The sequence below is a fragment of the Dermacentor albipictus genome, chromosome 6, assembly GCF_038994185.2.
Source record: "Dermacentor albipictus isolate Rhodes 1998 colony chromosome 6, USDA_Dalb.pri_finalv2, whole genome shotgun sequence".
Classification (NCBI taxonomy): domain Eukaryota; kingdom Metazoa; phylum Arthropoda; class Arachnida; order Ixodida; family Ixodidae; genus Dermacentor; species Dermacentor albipictus.
The window spans coordinates 49,774,741-49,781,124 of NC_091826.1; positions in this window are offsets into that span (position 1 = coordinate 49,774,741).

Genomic DNA, 6,384 nt, shown 5'->3' on the forward strand with positions numbered 1-6,384 from the left:
AAAGTCACTGGGCTGATATTTGCGGCCAACATACTGCAAATAGCAGAGCAGGACAGTGTAGGATATTTACAGAGGCTTGCGAATATACGGGGTAATCCAGTGACAGATCTAGGCTTTCAGTTTACCAAAGAGAAATGAGCGCTTATGATCTTTAATGAAGGCAGGACCAATGACGTGGCATAAATTATTTTTTTGTATTCATACATACTGCAAGCCGCAAACGGGCCAATGCAGGAGTGATGAACAAAAAAGAAACGTGCAATACATGAAAGGTGTATTAAGCGTAAAAGATACATTGTCACACTAAAACAGAAAATTAGTATGATAAAAAAACGAAAATACAAATCGTATGTTGCACAGTGTTGCATAATGAACATGTTACACACCGAAGTTGATATTGGCCATATTATTAACGAAGGATTCTACCGAATCAGAGGAAACAACGACTTCTTGTAGCTTATTACGGCAGGCAATGGCGGCCAGGAACAAAGAATGCATGCGTGAGTTTATGTGAATTTTGTGTGTTTGACCATTACATTATGATTCATGCGAAGTGAATGTCTCGTGAAGTCGTGTAAGTCGGCAGAGCGACTAATCTTTAAGACGTCATGATAGACCTCATACATAAATTTTAACACTTAGAGCTATGCGATGGGCCAGCGACTGTAGATTATTTTTCATAATCACCTGGTTAACACTCCTGCTCCGTTAATAACCTGAGAAAGCAAACCGATCCCCTCATCTTTTTATTCGTTGCAGTTTGTGAATTGAATATTTCTGATGGGGGCTCCCAATCGTATCGGCGTACTGTAATGTAGCTCTTTCTAGACTTCTTTAAGCTTTCAATTCAACAGCAAGTCTCCCGTACTCATAACTTAAGCAATATAAATAAATTGGTGTGTACATAAAGGAAAGAATCACCTACTCAAGCATCCACCAAGATAATCTAAGAATGAACAGGAAGCGGAATGCAATAATAATTAAACACTGTTCACTTAAACGCTAAAATAAATATGAGGTGGTGTGAGAAACCTGGAGAGAAGTAATGGTGCCTGCGCTAACGCTCGGAAATGCCTTTCAGCGCTTAAAGAAAGGCGTCGTGTCGAGCTTGGAACCTATCTAAAAGTCCATTGCTCAGTTCGCCTTGAGGCACCCGGTAAAACCACAAATGAGGGAATGCAGGGAGGCATGGGTCGGGTTTCTCTAGAGATCAGAGAAGTGCCGAGCAAAATTTGTTTTAAAGATAGACTCAAGTACTTGGATGAAAATAAGTTTACATCTAAAGTTAACAAATAGCTTCCTCCCAAAAGGGTGGGCACGGAATCGTGGGTGAGCTCAAAACTTTGCGTTTGAATGTTCTGCCTGTTGGCGCAGAGCTTTTATACAATTTCTAAAACAATACCCAAAAACTTTTTCTTGTTGTGGTATTATAGTAGGTAACCTTGCTTTCGAGAACAAGCTGGCATACTAGTTGTTTCATGATGGATAACGTGCAGCCTAGAACAACGGAAAAATTGAAACACTTGCATAGGCGAACTACTCAGCCTATATGCTTGTGCCTCGCCTTGGACCCGATGTCAGGCACTGCGAGTTATTAACTTCTTCTTGCCTTATTCTGCTCTATTTTCATATAATTGCGTGATATTGCAATAGATGTACGTTTTTAACATGACGAAATTTTTTTCCCCATTGATGTATAGAGCGCACAGGGCAGCGTTCCGTGAAGTTGGTCAAACTCTTGGAGGTCTCTAACACTTACAATGTAAACGCCAATCGTTAAGTAACGGTTTATCTTTGAGTTTATCTGCGTGTTATAACATTTCTAAATGTAGCCTACATCTATAGATGTAAAGTCAACCCACAGTAAAAAAAATGCAATTGCAATGTTGCAGATTTGTTTATTTATTTAACATACCCTCAGGGTCAAATGCATTAGAGAGTTGAGTGTGTTACACCTGAAATTATATATCTTCGTCCATGAGTTTGGCTCCTTGGAGCATGGCTGCGGTCACGTCGGGACTGACAATCCTGGCTGTAAGAAGGGCGCCCTTGGGGCGGATGCCAATCTTGATATTTGAACAGTTAGAGATATTCAAGTGTCTTTGAAGCAACGAAAGTTACTTCGAAAATGGCCTTCTGGAACGCAGTATTTCATAAAAAAGCTACATGTTAGCGGCTGAAACTCGCTAAACGGAATGGCTACGTCAGCATGGTGGAGCGATGGTTTCCTTCACAATAGCCTTCGCCTTGCGATTGTGTTTCCCAGAACAGACGTCACCACAGACTTCGCATTGTACTTACAAAATTTGCATGTTTATAATTTCTTACGAAACCGATTGGAGTTGGGCGGCTGAGCTCGTTTACGTGAATATCAGCAACTCGCACCCCTTTTATCACGGCTTTCCGACCAATAATTTCTTCACCTCGGCTTTCAGGTAGACCAAGGGCGTAAGCGTAGTTTTTTGCCTGCGTAAAGCTAGAGTAATTGTCGTCACTGTGTCAACTCTTGACAACCATGACAAATTTCCAAATTTTTTTGAAAGTGCGGAATTTGTTTTAGACCTGCACGTTTTGTGACATGGCATGACAAGAACTTTATTTGAGTCCTGAGGGACTGAGATCTTGGGGAGCTAAAACCGAAGGCTCCCGAAAATCAACTCGGTGGCGCCGCCCACGATGGGACCGGGAGATGAATTTCCGCCGCAATGTCATGGGCCCTCTAGACAGCCTGGAGTTGAATGTGGAGTTTGTTGCTCTTGAGAGATTCCTGCCATTGTTCTTTCGTGATGGGTGGAGAGGCGTTAAGGGCTGGGCACAGCCAGAGCATGTGTTCAAAAGAGCATGAGTCTTGAACACATTTGTGCCGTTTTTTTTAAACAGTATGATACCAGGCACGCCTACTTGCATTTGTATTGATCCTGTTGCAAAAAAAATTGCAACACTGATCTTGTAATATTTAGTTGTCAAAACTACAGAAACGGCATACGTGCACAGGTGCAAAAGTTACGGAGTGTTCACTACGAGTTAACTTGTCGTCGGGATGCTCGTCGCGATGAATAGCTTTACCAACGTGCGGCCAAGCACATTCCGCAGAATTTAGTTTTCCCAAGAAAGTCGAGAAGCAGGCAAATTCAGGCATAATGTACACGAAGTGCCTTTTCATTCTATGAGAACTAGATTATTGGTGTTCTTCAGATTACTGCTGTGTTTGGAAACTGTATATCAATGTAAACGCAAAATATAAGCTGTCATCATCCATTGCGTAAATATATCAATAAAGTAAAAGCCATCAGAGCCCAATTGTATATTCGCTGCGTAACCGTTACCTACACGGACGTAAGACAGACATGAAACGTCTAGGTAAATTATTTAATTCACGCTAGCGTATATTGACACGTGGACTTGTTTACCTTTTAGGAGTGAGCGCTTTTCACCGTCTAACAAATCTTATCGCTCAGCGCTGGACGCGCCCGCGTATATCGAAAGTTTCTGGAAGGTTATCGATGGTTCTCTTGTCACCGAAGCTTGTGCAATCTGATTGCACGTGTGGTGCGAATTGTGTAGGACTTTCTGGAAGACACGCGCGCACCACCGACTACACTGGAAATTTCGATGTGACAATATTTTAGTGTTAGAAAACACTTACTATATTTAGAATACATTTGTCAATATTAGCGAAAATTTTAGCGACTTGTCTGTCTCAAGTCAGCGACACAGTTCAAAAAGTTTTGGCACCGCAGGGCCGTGATCGTTTATTACGTCGGATTGATAATCCGCCAAGTCAATGACCGAACATGCTCTCACCTGAACACACGCACACACACACACACAAACACACGCACACACACACAGGCTGTCCCAGCTAAATTTAGCCAGAGCTTTAAAAATGCGAATGCCACCTAGCTGAACGGAACCAAGGTAATGCTGTTCGCCGCTGCTTGGAGATACTCAAATTATGTTTCATTTCATCAGGAAAGAAACCGTTTATGATAACTCAAATGGACGCCCATTACTTTCCGAAGTGAGATCGGGATGCCTTAGAACACGCACCTATAAAGCGAGATATAAGAAGGAAGAAGAAGCATGTGCTTGCTGCGGTAAAGCTAGAAAAACGACGGAGCATGTTTTATTAGAATGTGAAGACGTCTACCCAGTGGTCGATTTAGGCACCACTGGCCTCCCTGAAGCCCTTGGGTTCAGCGGGAGCAGCGGTAAAGCAAACATGTCCGCAATAAGCATTAGTAAGAGGTGATTGGAGGATTGGTGGAAGAAAAGCAGGGAAACGACAAGAGACGGAGACGTACAAAAGCACAGTTCACAATAGGGGATCAGAAAATTTGGGCGTGGTAGTCCATAATGTTTTTTGTTTTTTCATTGTTTAACCTAGGTAGGCCATAAGGCAGTATAATAGCAAGAACTTGGTGGCGCAACCCACCGCCCTGTTCCAAAGGGGACGCTCATAACATCCATCCATCCATTTCACCTAATTAGATAATTAGTCTTCATTAAATAATCTACTTCTCAAATATCTTAATTATATGAAAAGAATCAATGAGAAAAGTTGTAGAGCGACATAGAAACCACCCGATACAACTTTCTGTTGCTCAATCAAAATCCGGCCGTGGCGGCTGCATTTAGATGGGGGCGTAATGAAAAAAAAAACGGCCATGCCCCGTGCACTGGCGGCACGTTAAAGCTCCACAGGGGATCAAAATGATTACGGTGTCCCTCACTACGGCGTGCCTCACAATAAGATCGTGGTTTTGGCACCTAAAACTCCAGATTTTTTTTTAAATATAGATACGTTGTTTTCCTACCGAAGCAATCTTCGTAAATGTTCAGGTCTCGTAAATGGCTGTTGTTTTTATTAGTAGCCTTTATATATCACCTAAACGGAGGACGTGTGCAACAGGCTTTTATTGAATATGACCTTTGACCCAGCACGTCGTTTCAGAGGGTTGGAATAGCGCATTGGGCAGCCACAAGGAACGATTCGGAGGAACCGAGGGGGCCTTGTGCTTTCAGTCAGGTGCCACTTCTAGTATGCAGTAAAGTGCTTTACAGCGTAACCTGCTATGGAAGCTGTCCAATAGCCGTTTCTGTTGGTGATGCTGTCCGCCGCCGCCTGTGCCTATGGCAGAATCACCAGGAATTACAAAAAGAATTACCGAATTCCTACTGGGATTGAGCCCGGATCCACTGCGCGGGAATCAGCTCCTCTACCACTGCGCCATGACACCGCTTGCTAGCTACTGCAGAAATATAGCCTATAGAAACGTTGTAGCGCACCGACCCAAGAAGAAATGGCAGAGGGACACAAGCGCTATCAACAACGAAATCTCAATTCCTGAATCGTTCGTACATATATGCACCCAAAACCACGCACAGAGCGATATCAACTCCTAAGGTGTATGACGATATGAAAACAATGTTAAAACTGGCACATCCCAGAAATACCAAGAAAACCTAAATGATACATTGCAGATGACAGGCACAAATATTCAATTTCTTTAGCAGACAATGACAGTGAAATTTCTTTTTTTTTCTCATTGGTTAGCGGCCGAGATGATTTGCACGGCTTCTAATAATAATCTAACACACTCGCGTTTATTCCTGCATGTCTATAATAGCGGTGTCCTATAGAAGAGGGTGACATGTTCACTTTTTGCAGTTAAATTGCCGAAAAACGCCACCTGAGGCCCTCTTCACTTTGTTTCTGTGCTCTGTTAAGAATGGCCAGCTGCCGTGCAGGATTGCCACCCACTTACGATTATGAAGGCAACATCCCGGCGCTGTTAAGAATGGCCAGCTGCAGAGCAAGATAGCCACCCGCTTACGACTATGAGGGCAACATACCGGGAGCTTCGCCGCCAACTTCTAGCCACAGCGTGACTAAATCGACTTTGTGACGGAATGAGTTCGGCGGGCCAACTATTGTTCCCAAACTCCCCAACGCACTACCCGGAACGGCTCCGAGTGCTACGGGGCCCCTCTGACGTCGGCTCCGGACATTGGAACTGTGTGCCTTTGTGTGCGTAGGCCGTCCTGCGGGAGGCGGCTAGTTTGCGCCGACGAAACGAACGTTCGCCGCCTTATATGGCCAGAGGACCGAGTGTTTAAAAACTGCTGTTGTGCGGATGCTCGACACACTTCTCTTGAGCAGTCATGTTGGACTGACAATGTCTCTCAAGCAGTCATGTTAGACTTCTCAAACAGTCATGTTAGACTGATACAAATACTGTAAATAAAGCCATATTCCTCGTTCTCGATGAGAAGCAGTCCTTCCCTTCATCAACGTCCTCAGCGTGGATAAGTTGGACGACGGCATGGGCCAGCTACCGTCTAATTCGTGCCGGACTCCAATCTTGACAACGGATCACGAGC